The following is a 16180-nucleotide window of genomic DNA, read 5'->3' on the forward strand; positions in this document are numbered from 1 at the left end:
CGTGCTGGGTCCGTAGCCCAGACAGCAGCGCACGGGGCTTCCCCATCGGGTGACCGGAGTTCGATCCCTGGCACCGATTGAGATTTTTTTTCCGAGATTGTTAAGCGCGAACAGAGTAACCGACCTACGGATTTCGTGCTTACTCGACTCTGAGGTTTGTTGGCCCTATGAAGCTATCGTTTTAATAGTCGGAAAGCATTACCATAATGACTTTGAAGCTTAGCGATTAAATAATATTTTTACTATTTTGTTGCTTTTCTTTTTCTTGTTGCTACTGCCCATGGTAAAGGGAATCAGTAAACGCTGCACTTCATTTTTGAAGTCTAGTGTATCAAGTTTGAATCAAATAAATAGTTCAAAGTAAATAGCAGAGATATAAAACATTTTTCAGTTGCTCACATAGTACAGGATGAGTCAAAGGGATCGATGGCTGTTTGAAGGTAGCGCATAAACTTGTCTTTGAACGTATCGAGCTACGAATTTACACAGATGTGACCGAAGAACGTGCGTCAAGGGTATAAACAAATAACAGAACAAACCTACCTGAGTAAAAAGTAAAAAATGAAAAAAAAACGTGAAATCTCTATCTACGGCGGTCGTTTGCTTATGAAAGGCGTCTTATGGGCGCAACAACCAATAGATGGCCTCACGTATGGTCTCAGGGGAAACGTAAGATCCCCTGCGACCACGACGGGCGCTTTCCTCGACGTTGGCATGGCAGACAACATTCCCGAGCCAGAAAAGATGCGCTTTTTTTCTGCAAAAAAGTGTGAGCGCATGATCATTTTATTCTACCAATAAAACAAAACAGAAAAGTGGAGCTAAAGCCAGAACAACAAAACAAATGTGTTGACTCTTTTTTTTACAATTATTTTTGGCTACATGTCTGCTTCGCACCCTCTGGTTGTCACTGCGTCTCTTCTATGCACCCTTCGTCCGTGTTGTTGTGAGGTGCAAGTCATCTTCATGGTGCGCTTAGCTCCCAACAAGCGTGAGAAGGTTGCTCCTTGGTAGGAGGAGTGGCAGAAGACGAAAGAGGTCCGCCGTCGTTTACGGGCGGAGTTTCGGCTGCAACCTCCGAGCTCCCCTATTCTACTCAAGAAGGAGGGAAACATGCATAACAAGCCAATGACGTAGGTGGTGTCATCACTGAAACTGACGCTGAAAAATGGGGTACTCGGTGTCTTCAAGGTCAATTCCCACCTGTCGACGCTGAAAGCACTGCTGACATATGTCGACTGTTGCGCCACGCAGAGACCTTTGGTGAGCTCGTGACCACCGTAGGTAGGGATTTCAAGTTTTAATTTCCAACTTTTTCGTCATGCAGGTTTTTTTAGTAAATTTTGTTTACCCTTAATGTACGTTCGTCGGCCACTTTTACAGAAATGTTTAGCTTGAAACGTTTAGAAACACATTTATGCCGTTCCTTCTAACAGCCATCGATTCCTTTGACTTGCCCTGTACTTCGTAACTGGCAACCTGACGTCAGCATATAGATAGGTGTGTACATCTCTTTCTGGTCTCTTCTCTACTGCTATCAGCTTATAAAATATGAATTCAGGAATATATCCCAAACAAGAAAACAAATAGAATACCTTGGTTTAAACATATTAATAAACCAATCTCAATAGCCTGTTTTGTTACGCCGCCGCTGCCGGCATGCATCGTGGGAACTGTAGCCTCTCCGTTCGCGCGACAATCCCGCTGCCGGGCTGCACAAGCAAAGCATGAGATGGCACGAACTGCACCGTGCACTGCCGCCGGCCTCCAGTGAACTACAATTATGGCGGAGCCACGCATGCACCAAAGGCTTGGTGAGGTCGTTCTATTCTGCATTGCTCATGCCATAGGAATCCAGTTTATTAGGGTGATTTTAACACATAACTAAAACAAAAAGATTTAAAGTTTTTTTTTGTTTTTGTTTTTTGTTTACAGCGGATTCCTTAAGGGCTAGTTTTCCCAGAATCGCGTCCACCAGCAAAAAAATGATGACACCGAACTCTGGACAGCTGCCGCCATCTATGAGCGACGGCGGCAACCAGATAACGGGTTGCCATTGTCGCTCATAGATGGCGGCAACCTTCCTTCGGAGGTAGAGTTCCTGTATATAGCTACCTACGGTAGCAGAGTTGCGCATTCAGCTTCGGCGAGTGGCCGCAGCGCCGGTTTTCCCGCACACCCTGGTTGCTTTTGCTCCTCACGTGACTAAATTTGGCGAATTGCGGCGCCGCGCGCGCCGCCGCGCATGGAAAACAGGAGAGGAGGAAAAGGCGGCGGAAAGCAGGGGAACATACGCCGGGGCGCGAAAAACGTCGGCGGAGCGACCGTAAAGGTGGCGTTCTTGCACGCCACCGGATGCTTTGCTCCTCACGTGATGGGTCTCGGCGAATAGCGGCTTGGCGGCGCGGGGCAAACAAATGCGCAACTCTGCTTCCCCCTTCGGGGGAGCTATACAGGAACTTTATTCGGAGGAAGAAGAGCGGGAGCGGAAGGAGCTGCGATGTGCGCAGCAGCGCGAATGGTTCGGCACTGCCGCGAGGCCACTATCGCCTCAAGTTCCACTGCATCAAGCAGTTCAGATTCCCTTGCGAAAGAAGAGCAGATCGCTCACCTGGAAAGCCACCGCCCAGAACAGAAGCTACAGCTCCGCTGCTCTTCCTTCTTCCCCAAAGTAAAAAAGGCTAAAAGATTTTTTTTTCTTTTTTTACAGTGGAAAATAAAGTAATGGAGACAGACGACGTCCTCCTTCTGCCCCAGTCTCGGGCTAAAATCGTCATTGTAAGCTTCAAACAGCCCGCCTGCGCACTGACTGTAATTTTGTTAAAGGAATCCAATGTCGTCTTCCCCAAATGTTATATAGTGTACTATTTATAATATCGCGATATTTTAGCCCTTTTCTCGATCTCTGTGGTATACTGGTTAACCGAAGAATTAATACAATAAAGGTAACCGATTCATGGGGTAAAACTTTTACTCGGTGTACGAACCTAAATATTATTCGTAGTGTGGACGTTAAACGTGCCTAGAAAAAATGAAAGACGTTTACAACACCCTGAACGCCGAATTAGAGGGCAGCTCTTGAGGAGGAGGAGGGAAGGGTACTGAAAGAAGGGTACGCCCCTCCTCCCTCCTCCTCCCCTCCTTATCCTCCCTGCTACTCCTCTTGCGCTCCTGTTTCCTTCCCTCCTTCCTCTCCTCCTCCCCTCCTGCTTCCCGTCCTCCCTCCTCCCATCCCCCTCCCCCTCCTCTCCTTCCTCCCCCTGCTCCCACTCATCCTCCTCGTCCTCCTCCCTGCGCGGTACATTGTGGGAAATGTCCCACAATGCACCGCGCAGATTATATATTATTATATATAATGTCTATATAATAATTAAAAAGTTTCAAAATGCGCGCACTAAATAAAACGTGCAAATAAAAGTGCACCTTGACGTTATGAATAAAATCAGATCTCACACCGCGGTGAGCGCATATGTAATACGAGAGAATTAATAAAAGGTTTATTATTATAATGATAAAAATAATGCACCACGCGGACCCTCGATACGTCACGTGTGACGTCACGGGTGACGTCACTTGGGTCCCGCACGGCACATTACGAGACATTTCCCATAATGCACCGCGCGGTTACGCCGACGCCGCTCAAGCCGGAAACAGGAGCCTAAAAGCTGCGATGTAAAAAAAACGAGCATGACATGGTAGTGTTAAACTAACATAAATCTATTTTAAATATGCACACCCCACAGGTGCCTTCAAGGTGCCAACAAGCCTTCAGTGTCACGAGAAGAGAAAACTTATCATAATCATTCATGTCGCGGACACAGATAAGTTGTAAGTAACGTTCCGTATTTTCGGATAAATCCCCCAAAAGTCAAAAAAGAACCCGCAGGTGTAATTTTAGTCAATTCGGATTTATCCAATAAACTCTAAACTGCAACCTTTCAATGCAAAACAAAAAAAAAACGAGATTTTACAATGAAGTTTATTCAGCGCACATGATCAATCATGATGAGAGAAACCGCCCCAGTTTCCTCTAAAATCTGGGTTCCTTCATAAGAGGATCTAGCCGCTTATCTCGTCAGGGTTTGTTCAGGACCATCTCATTTTACTTCTAGCTTACGACAAACGGTCTCCAGTTCGGAGCATCCTAGTTGAGCTTTTTAGAGGAAGGAAGGGTTGTGTTTGTGTGATCTCTATTAACCATAGAGATTTCACAAAATGAGGTAAGGGGGGGGGGGGGGGGTGCCAGTTGAAGCTTCTATATTAACCTCTTACGTCTCCTCCCCTCGAGGCGGCGCGGTAGGGTGATGAAATAGAATGGGAGATGAAAACGCCTTTCCCAGCGACTACCTCCATGAGTTTAGTGATTTTAAGGTCACTTGTCAGCAAGTTTTGTCGTGGAACATATTATATTGCCAATGAAAACTATGCCTACGCCAAATCCAGCTAAAGAAATATTGTTTGATAAAAGCACTGTCCGAATTTGACTAAAAATAAACTCCTAAAACCCGGAACCCCAGCGATAAGTTATAACTTATAAGTAGGTTTCAGTGATTTAGGTAAACACTAATAAACCTCAAAAATGAACCTCCGAGCCGGTTTTATCAAATTCGGTAAAAACAGAAAAAACCAGAAATTGGAGCTTTTACTCGACGATAAAGCCCCAAGCTTAACGAAAATACTTCCTCCACCAACAAGTTTACATTTTGCTTACCTCGAACGCAGCCACACTGAACGGTCCTACGAAGTTACTTCTTTCTTCGGAAACCAGATGTTTTGTCTAGGCTTGTTTATTGGTACCGAGACGTTTTCTAAGTATTCTGGGCAAGAGCATGTACTCTGAAGGTTGGAAAATTCTTTGCCTGGTGTCCTATTTCTTCAACAAAAGGCATGATAAGCACCGATTTCTTGTCTGACACCAAAGACTGATGCCAAAGAACTCGAAATTTGTTTGAAAAAAAAAGCAACCCCGTAAAAACAATACACGAATTTCAAGAAACTAAACCCCTGAAAACAATAAACATTACTCATAAACGTGCTATCAAATACGGGACGTCAACATCCTAAGGTGCACGATGTTCCCACACACTCTTGTGGAACACAAAATAAAGCGCCATTACGAAGATTACGTGCATCAAATGGGCTACAGATTACTGTATACATAAACATTATTTTCTCGCAATAGCTTTTTTGTACAAGAGAGGCCGGCAGAGCGAGTCGAAGTGTCTGCGCGGACACAACAAATGCGCCTCCCAATCCAATACATAAAGGACGACGCTGCAGTTTTAATAAAATCTAGGATTGAGTTACTCTGTCAAGGTTTTGCGCTACTTTTCAGAACCCAGTCTTGACTCAAAGAGGGCGAGAAATGAATGCATCGTGCATGCGCGCGTACTTAAATTATGCATAGTTTGAAAAATAATGCATAGAACTTTTATATAATAACTAGAAAGTTTCAAAACGCGCCCAGTAAATAAAACGTGCAAATAAAAGTGCACCACGACGTTATGAATAAAATCAGATCTCACACCGCGGCGAGTACTCTATGTAATATGAGGGAATTAACAAAAGTTTTATTATTAGGATGGTAAAAAATAGCTCTAATTACTAGAGTCGGTTGTGAGGGTAGTTCATCTGCAGATAGACATTAAGCTCGGCGACACATTTCTCCCAGAGATTGATGGGCTGACGGATCCCTTGGTTGTGGGAGTACTCATTTTGGACCCTGAAAAACTATTTCACCTTGCAAATCACCTCGTCATCGCACTGGAAAGCTTACCAGGCAGTGGGTTTTTTATGAGAGGAAGAAGGCAGAAGTCGCCGGGTGCCAGCGCGCGTGAATACGGGACCGGATGCGAAACTTCATAAATACAAGCAGCCGCATGCGTCAGAAACTGCTATGGAGAATGAGCTACTTCATTACAATAAAGCAAACGCGCTCCGTGTGTTAGCTTCCAGTGGTTGCTTAATCGTTACGGGCACAATATTTCAGAAGCACATCATGGCCGTCTAAAAAAGAAACGCTAATTATCACCTTTTTCGATGACGGCTACGTATTCCCCTCTTTAGGCAGTGTTTAATCCGCGTGCGTACGATTTATCCCTTGCTTCTTGGTTTCTGGTCCGAAATGGTACGCCCAAAACTCATTCATGGAGATCAGGCGATCAAAGCAGTCGTCGCGGTTAGCTTAACAAAGCCGTAAAATTTTATTTCCAAACCCTTGTTGGCGGTTTCTGCATGGGCGTGATCAGTCGCAAACCCAGTGGACGGCGACCTCCATCATGAGCGCATCACTGGACATGGGAAAATCATTGGTCATTGTGAGAAAAATCGTCTTGAACGTGCCGAGATTATTGTAACGTGGGCCTGTCCCGGCAATCAAATTTGGGCGATATTCTATTTTTCTTTTTGCCGGTAATACGAATTTTGTGAACGCCCCTAGTTCAAGGGTATTTGATTATTTCTAACTGAAAAAAAGAAAACGAGAGATTGAATGGAATACACTTGCCGTCTTCATTGTGTGTTCATTTCACTTGCTATGCTGGCATTCACGTATTTGGTAGTCTATGGCTTCAAAATGTTTGGATCTTTTCAAGCGTTAGTTATATTTCACAGGGCTTAATATCAAATAAATAAATACAAAATAATCATCCAGTACAGAAAGGCTAACAAATTACATTTATGGCTTTGATGATATCCTGTAAGTGTAACAGTCTGCTTTATTTCTAGTTTAAAACAGTCCGACGTTTATTTACTCTTTGAGGTATTTGGCTAGTGAACATTTATTACTTCTTTTTTTAAATTGTCACTCCTAATTCGAAAAACATCTACTCCCTGAACAAGATTTTCACGTTTTACCTTTACTGCTCTTTGCTCATCGGGGATTTGTTTGCAGGTACGCTGTCGATGTGCTTGGCCCAGAGAAAGGTGAGCGCGGTGGTTTAAGTCGACACCTTTTCTAAATGACAAAGACGTGGGGCTGCATGTTTAACGCCACCCATCGGAGGTATTCGCGGCACACGGCTCGGACACGAGCACTGCGTTATACCTCGGTTGGGTGAATCACAGCCGTACTCTGACACAGCCCTAATGCCCAACCTCCGTTCCGCGCTGGCCTCCTCTGGGTTACGTGGAACATCCAGCCCCATGGCCTAGTTAGCTAAACGGTGTCGGGTGTGAGGGAAACCCACTAAGGGATGGCATTCTTCCCAGAAGGCGCCTCGCTGGATAGCGCGGCCCTCGGAACCGGCACCTGTGATCCACGGCAAGAGGGACACCGGGCTCGTCGGAAGGGCGGCCAGTTCGCCGCCAGCGGTGGCCAAGATACCGGCCACGGATTTCCGGTGCAGCGATCACCCGTTTCCCGGATACTTTGCCGACGTCGAGACCGACTGTCAGGTACCTGAGCTCGCTACGCCGTCGATGAAACAGGCCGTACTCAAAAGGTGCCGTGCCGTTCGCTGCGCCGAAAAAATGCCGGGAATTGTTTGTACAGAACCAGCTGTAGCAGACGACGGAGGCTACGGTGGAGGAGGCGACCACCGTGTGAGAGGGCTCTGGTGCAGTAACGCAGTCTCCGGAGGCGTCCAACTTTCGTCCCTTTTCTAACGCACGCCACCGGATGGCGCCACGAGCGTCGAGGCCTACGAAGGGTGTCTGCTACGCGGGGAGGGAACCGTTCAGCGACTGCAGCGAAGCTTTGCGCGTGCTAAATTGAGGATGACCATTAAACATGACACTTTGAAGCGGTGGTGGATATCACTAATGTCATACAAGTCTATTAACGGTTCCAAAACAGGGCTTCTGGCCGGAGTTATTATCAGCGTTTTTGGATATAGGCGTGCTTTCTTCCTTTTTTAAAGCGGGAAAGTCATACACGCTGGGCTGTGGATATCGCGCATTCTGCTAGGGAAAGGCAAACGTTGGACTGCTTAAAGAGGAGGTCCTCCTATTCAAGCGCACTATCGTCACGCGAAGCGCTGCGAATCGATCGCAAGGGATGGGAAGATGAAGTCGCGTTTATTCTTTATTCAGAGACCTCCTGCGGCGCCTAGAAGGCAATATTGCATGCATTAGGCGCCTAGAAGGCATTAGACATTATTGATGCGACTGTATGCTATCTGCTTATTAGGGAGGTTTGGCGAGCCGTTTTGATACCAACGATTCGTTCCTTGGCGGTTCGCCGACACCACTGCGCATGCGCGTGCGAATTCTTTGGAACTTTGAGAAATTGTAGGTTTATGAGTCGTTTAGAGATGACCGATTAGTCACCGAGAAAACTTCGGAAGGGCTGAGCAAAAGTGTTATGATTTGCGGTACCTGACTCGCGTAAACGAGCAAGACTCAAAGCCTTTCAACATGGCTAATTAAGTAGAACGATCTTGAGCACTCGGGCGAGCGGTGAAAGCGACATCGCAAGCCGATCCAAGGGCCGCTGTGATTTTGTTTTAAAGTGAAAGGTTCTTCTACAAGGAATTCGCCGACGTCCCCAGAAATTTACAAAATTAAAAAAAAATTAAAAAACTGAACCTGGATGTAGTCGTTGGCACGACAGGGGTGCAGGCACTGCGGGTTACGTTGAACTCCTGTATTTCAAAATTACGCCTACCTAAATTTTTAACACGGTGGCGTACGCAAAAAAAAAAAAAAAACACCATCAAGCTTGCAAGTAATTATGTTCGTACACTAACTTTCAATCATTGACATGTGGTTTTCTAAGTGCATGGTATTTGCACCAAAGATAATTTCCAGAAATTTCTCCCCGGCGCGCGCATTACGTGACGAAAATGTCATAAATTTACACATCGCAAAAGCCTGATTTTTTCGTCACGTGAGGCGCGTGCCGAGGAGAAATCCCCAGGATTACTTCCTCGTGTGGATACCTTTTTATGGCCGGTGTTCCACGATTGTATCAAGATCTTTTGAACGGAAGTACTTTATTTTTAAGTTTTAGTACGATGCCTGCCGTCAGTGGTCTTTTTTGTATCTAGAACAAACTACAACCTAGGTAATAACCTTCGAAGCCATATTTTACTAGTTTTTCGCGTCTATTGAAATAGAACGCCTTGAACCTCGGTCCCGTGATGGCGGCCGCAGTGCACCGCTGCTCCGAGAAGGCCGAATGCATAGAATTATGGAGATTCTTTTCTAGGACAGCACACCTCGGGTGCGTCGGTGAATTATTCATAGACAAACCTGTCGCTTCGAAACGATACCTCAGCTTTTTTATTGGACCGCATTTATGTGTGCGTTGCACCGCGCTTGCCCAAGCTCGTCTTACACCAACCGCCATAATAAAAGGATTTTCTTCGTTCACGCTAGTTCACGCGCCGCAAATAGTTACGATTGTTGAACCATTACCAAGTTACCCCGCAGTTTTCTCGCGCATGCGCAGTTGCGTTGGCGAATCATTGGGGTACAAGCAGTTCGGGTCAAAATGACTCGCTAAAACTTGGGTTTGGGCGAGTTGGTCCAGACTGAATTAGAAGGAGAAAAGTGCGGACAAAACGAGGACAATAAAGATGCAAAGACAACAGGACAGGACAGCGCCTATCCTGTGGGCTTCTGTCTTTATTCGCTTCGTTTTGTTCTCACTTTTATAGCCTTTTGACTCACTAAATTTTCCTATTAAACTCCGATTCTACAGCAGGTCAAAAGCTCCATTCGTTTGTACAATACCAGGTTTACATACTAGTGCTTGAAAAGAGTTGTTGGGTGGTGTGCTACTTTTTTATCGTGTCACTAAGCCCAGTTTTGTCCTGAAACCTAGCGCGAGACCTAGCGTTCAGGCACGCATAAAATATTCTTGCAGTAAGAAAACTACTGTTCACTTTTCTCCCCAACACAGGATGTTTACAATGCGAAGACCAAGTCGTCTGCTTCTTGCGCAAGAGTTGCTGTGACGTCAGAGAGACGCCGGGCTCTGATTGACTCTGATTAAAGGATAGTGGGTAGACCTCGAAGCAAGCTGCCTTGATGTATACCCACTAGCTTTCATTCAGACCCAACCAGAGCTCGGCTTTTTGACGTCACCACAACCCCTGCAAAAGAAGCAGACGAACTTGCGGTCCCCATGCCCGAGCACCGGTTGTTGGAGTTAAAGCACCAGTGGTCGGGGGACACTGGTGCTCTAACAGTATCCCAGCGAACGCGATTTAAGAAAATGGGGCAAACGCGTAAGAGAACACAGCATACAATGCGTGTAAAGGCATCCGAAGAGCATACGACAGCAGACGACTGCAGCGGAGGAGCAGCAAGGGGGCGTTCATACACACGCTGTTGAGGGAGTCGAAGAGAAGAAAGAAGAAAACACAAGGGATTGAAGTACTGGTCGAGTCTTTAGAAAGAGGAAGATGAGGGTGTTGTTCTTTTAACATTAAACCCAAAGGTCGCATAAAACTTTTGACGCTCGAGGCCACCGTCTCACTGACAGACCTTTAAAAAATCCACATGATGCCGAAACCCGGGAAAGAGCTTCACGTCATCTGCTCGTGCTCAACAATACACTGCAAAGGGAAGTGCAACGGAAATCTTATTGTCAGCGGAGCCTTGACCACAGAGAGCCAAACGACGGAAGCATTACCACCGGGAGAAATAACGCGAAGATAAACTCTTTCTGCTTAGAGATCTACAAGGTTGGAAGCGACATCAGCTGACAACTGACCTCACGAATTGCCATGGATCGATTGAAAGCCAAGCTGTCAGCCAGACGAGCCAAGAACACGCAGCTGATTAACGACGTCGACACCATCTTGAACGATCCACAGACAGACTTGGGCAGGCTCCACACGGTCAGGGATCGACTGACTGCCAGCAACATCGAGCTAGACCGCATCAATGAGGAGCTGGAGCAACTATCAAAAACGATGAAGTTGGAAAATGAGTACGCTTCGGTGGCCGAATACATAGACCACGCCGTCAGGGCTCTCACAGAGCTGCGATACAAGATCGAACACCCGGAGATCGCCAGACGTAACCCTGTTCTTTCTACCACGGCCCCACTACAAGGCGCTTATGAAAGCATCGCACCAGTGAGTGGTTCAAGATTGCCGGAACTGGACATAACCTTTTTTGAAAGCGACATCAGTTACTGGCGCAATTTCTGGGAGCAGTTTGATGGAACAATCCACTCAAGTCGGACATTGTCTACTACTGACAAGTTCCAATACTTGCGACGCTACCTCGCAGGCGATGCGGCATCGGCAATTGCCGGGTTACCGACGACCGAGCGGGGCTACGCAGATGCTATTGAACCCCTGGGACTTCGCTTTGGAGATCCAAAAGTAATAGAGCAGGAGCATATATCAGCACTTCCAAACCTTCCTGAGATTTGATCTTCGGTTGACACACAAAGTCTTCGCAAGCTTTATGATTCAACGCAGCTCAACATACGTTGCCTCAACGCCCTAGATGTTCCCACGGCAGGTTTTTCGGCGATGCTCAGCGACGTTCTGATGAAGGCAGTGCCATATGACATCGTCGTGCAATATCATCGGCAAGTCAGCTACAAGCTCTCAAACAGCGCAGAATTGATGCACGGCGACGGTCCCGCATCAGAGACATCTGCTGCTGCTTCGACTCTAAATGAGATTATCAATTTCCTCCGCATCGAAGTAGAAAGCAGAGAGCGAAGCAACCATTCCGCAGCTCGAGGCAAGGGGCAAACAGACGAGACGAAGGACCAGTCCCAGTCGGCGGCATCAGCGCTCCATAGTACGGCACTTTCAGTGCCAGGAGAATGCCTTTTTTGTCACTCGAAGAAGCACGAGACTCAATTTTGCGATGCTCAGGAGACGCTATACAACAAAAAGAGGCTGCTATAAAGAGATGGGAGGTACTTTCGGTGTACTATAGAAAACGGCATCGTACTAGGGATTGCCGAAATAGATTGATCTGCTCATCTTGCGGTGGTCGACATGTCGTCACTACGTGTGACCCATCATACACACTAACAAAAGAAAGAGCAGTCGCCTGCGTGTTTTCGTATAAGCCGTATAAAAAGAGAGATAGCTCGTACCAACGGACAATCGGAGATCGAGTCTACCTACAGATATTTAAAGCATGGATTATCAATACGGACACCGGCCGATATATCAGAGGAATTCTGGACGGAGACAGTTAGCGATAATTTTTTCAAGAAAACTTGGCGCAGCGATTGAATCTGAAGATTCCGCGGAAGACGAAGCTTAAACTGAACACGCTTGGCAGCACTACCAGCAAGGTACTGAAACATAGCAATGTAGTGGAGGCCCGCCTCAAGAACCAATTTAACGATAGCGAGTGCTTAATCAAAGCGGTAACCATTCCAGTTATTTGCCAGGACATTGCAGCGCAAATTTCTGTGGACAGTTTTCTGCAGTTCTTACGTCTGCAGAATAGAAATCTTGCAGATGACAGTGGTTCTAGAAGTGCAAGTTTTGCCGGGAATTAGCTTACTTATTGGATCCGACCAAGTTTGGAAAATTCTCACAGGAGAGGTCGTGATAAGTAAGGAGAGCGAGGGGCTGGTGGCAGTCAACACGAAAATAGGTTGGACGTTGCAGGGACCGTCTATACCAAAAGGAATCTTAACGTCCGCATAAACTTTGATGGTATGTGTGCTGAACACCCAAAGTTTTACAGAAGATGAAATGACATACCAATTACCAAAAGCCTTCTGGGAGCTGGATGCCCTGGGAATTTCGGCTAAGGAAGCTACAGACGACAATCTAAACCTCTACGCATATTTCGAAGAAAACATAGTCAAAGATGGCCAACGGTACGAAGTGGCGTTTCCTTGGAAGGAGGATTGCACAGAGCCCTTGGGGAACAATCGAGACATTGCAGTCTCAGGCTTGCGTTCGCATCTCAGATGACTTTCATCCAAAGAAGGTTTACTTCATCGGTATGACACCACTATCCATCAGTACATAAAGTTAGGTCATGCAGAAATGGTACCATCCGAGTTGGAAGGAGACAACAATAAACGCATCTATTACATGCCACACTGAGAAGTTGTCCGTGAGGAGTCAACAACCACAAAGCTACGGGTAGTCTTCGACGCATCATCACGTGCCAAAGGATGCAAGTCTCTCAACGACTGCCTGGAAAAGGGACCAAACTTGAACCCAGATATCCTGCAAATCATTCTTCGGTTCAGATGGTATGCGATCGCCTTGACAGCTGATATTGGAAAGGCTTTCCTTCAGATAAAATTCAGCCAAAAAGACCGTGATGCGGTCAGATTCCTGTGGTCTGCCAATGAGCCTACCGGGCCATTTGATTAAGGAAGCTTACAGGATTGGCGAATCACCAGAGTCCCTTTCTGGGTATCCTTCAGTCCTTTTCTACTGTCTGGGACAATTCGACACCACCTAAAAATGTACCTGCTACAAAGAACGTTACTGAAAAGATGACGAGCTCTTTCTATGTCGATGGCATTTTGATGGGTGCCGACACGATCGAAGAAGCGATTATGCTATACGAGACGTCTAACTCCATTCTGAAGGATGCGGGCATGAACCTGAGAAAATTGGCCTCAAACGACAAGCCCGTGCAGCACATAATGAACGAAGCGGAAGCAGATGCGATACTGGCAGAGATGAACCTTAAGCTATCCAGAGTCTCCAAGGTTCTGGGAATGATTTGGGACAAGGACAGTGACAATTTCAAGTTTTCGGTGGACTCTCTTACATCGTTCCTTCAGACAAAATTGGACACCAAGCGTTCCAATCTGCAAGCTGCGTCAAGAATATTTGATCCCCTGAGATTCATTGCCCTTTCACTATACGAGCTAAGCTCCTCTTCCAGAAACTATGGAAACTGGGAATGAACTGGGACGAAGAACTACCTGAGGAACTATATGTCGAATGGTGCAGCTGGTGCAGAGACATTCATAAAATTTACGCAGCGCATGTGCCGAGGCACATTAAGAATGGACTAACCAAACCGTTTAAAGAAGTTCAGTTGCGCATATTCGTGGACGCCAGCACGCAGGCATATAGAGCATGTGCCTATCTCAGAATCGAAGATACGAGCGGGCACGTTGTGGCTACTTTAGTTACCACGAAGTAAAAAGTGGTGCCTCTTAAGGTATTCTCTTTGCCATGATTGGAGCTCATGGGAGCCGCAATTGGAACAAGGCTGCTGAAATACCTTGGTTTTACGTACATAGAGGTTAAAGAAACATACACCATGTGGACTAACTCGACAGTTGTGCAAAGTTGAATATGAGGTCCGGCGACCAAGTGAAAGCCATTGGTCAAACACCGCGTTCCAGAAATTCAAGCTAAGAGCGTGCCAGAGGAATGAAGACATTGCCCGGGAGAGACTATCACAGCGGACCTAGTGACAAGAAGAGAATTTCCATTGATTCTTCGCGATAGCTGTCTGTGGTGGAAGGGGCCGAAATGGCTCATTTCTCGAGCAGGTGACTGGCCAGAAACCCCACATCATTAAGGGAAACTCAATGAGCTTGAAAGAAGCGAGTTGAAACCTACCCAGGTGTAGCTGGAAAGAGAAGGTCCAGAAACGGCCACACTTTTTGATTTAAACAAGTACAATGGGTATCAGAAGGTACTAAGAATAACAACCTCGGTGATGAGGTTTGCGCGTAACAGCAGTTCTAAAGGAAATAGATAATTTGGCCAATTGGAAGCCTTAGAATATGCTGCAGCAGAACGATACTGAATGAAGCAAGTTCAAAGACAAGCCTTCTCAAGGGAGATTCAGTTGCTTCCTAGCAACCAAAACATTGAGCCGGCCTCCCATCTTTCAGATTTGTACCTATTTCTGGACCACGATAATACACTCAAGGTAACAGAACGGTTGCAACAATTTCACGCCCCTTGCTCCTTGACACAGCCGATTATATTACCGAACGATCATCGTCTGACGGAGCTGATTCTTACAGATGCTCATTATCAAGTCAGCCATGAAGGAGTATCTAGCACAATGGCCACCCTCCGACAGCGATTTTGGATACCTCGAGCCAGACAGGTAATTAAGAAGACTATCCAAAAATGTCTTCTATGTTCGAGGTTTCGCTCGAAGCCTACACTTGTGCCGTTCGGTCCCCTTCCAGCGGAAAGAGTGAATGTCACAAAGCCGTTTGAAATCTCCCGCTACTTCGCAGGACCTTTATATGTGAAGGGAGCGAGTGCAGGAACTAACAGCTCGAAGGCGTATATTGTCTTTTTTACGTGCGCGACAACAAGAGTTGTCCATCTGGAGCTCTCGAACAACCTCTCCACGGTAGTCGTTCTTTTCGCATTTCGATGATTCATTTTCCGAAGAGGAATTCCAAGTACACTATACTCTGACAATGCTACTTCTCTCAAGAGGGCGACTGCTGATCTAAGGGTAATTTGGAATTCTCTAAGTCATCCGGACTTATCGTCACACCTTGCTAAACGGAGAATTAGATGAAAATTTATTGTTGAAAGCGCTCCGTGGTAGGGAGGATGGTGGGAGAAATTAATTCGCTCAGTAAAGGTAGTTTTAAGGAAAGTTTTGGGAGGAAGCAGCCTCAAGTTTGAAGAGCTAGCAACTGTGCTTGTGGGAGCAGAAGCCATTATTAAGGCCGGACCATTAACATACTTTCACCCTGACCTCAAGGAGCCGACACCTGTGAGTCCAGGTCATTTTTTAGTTGGACAAAGCCCTCCAACTCTGACGATGCCCGACCCCGACCGAAATATGACTGGACATCAAACACTCGCCGTGATAATTGCCTAGACCTATATATAGCTGCTGTACAGGAAGATATTTTAAAACAATACCGCAAGGGCGGAAAGAAGAGCCACAACCTAACGAAGTCTGAGAGAGAATCGCTGAAATCTTTAAGCACAAGACGCGGGATTGTGATAAAGCCAGCAGATAAAGGTAGTGCAATTGTGATACTCAATACAAATGACTATATTCAAGAGGGGAATCGCCAGCTAAATGATCCAAACTTCTAGGAGCCCTTTACTGGTGACCATATGCCACGCTATGCAAAAATCGTATCATCAACACTCGAGGAACTCTTGAAAGGCGGCAAGATCACAGCGAACGAACACAAACTCTTAAAACCAGCACATCCTTCTCTTGGTCGCTTTTATATGCTCCCGAAAATCCACAAAACAGGGAACCCTGGCCGCCCAATTATATCTGGTGTAGGCACAATAACTGAACCGATTTCGGGCTATGTAGATGAACTAACTAA

This window comes from Ixodes scapularis, unplaced genomic scaffold, assembly GCF_016920785.2.
Source record: "Ixodes scapularis isolate PalLabHiFi unplaced genomic scaffold, ASM1692078v2 PGA_scaffold2__306_contigs__length_199485367, whole genome shotgun sequence".
Classification (NCBI taxonomy): Eukaryota; Metazoa; Arthropoda; class Arachnida; order Ixodida; family Ixodidae; genus Ixodes; species Ixodes scapularis.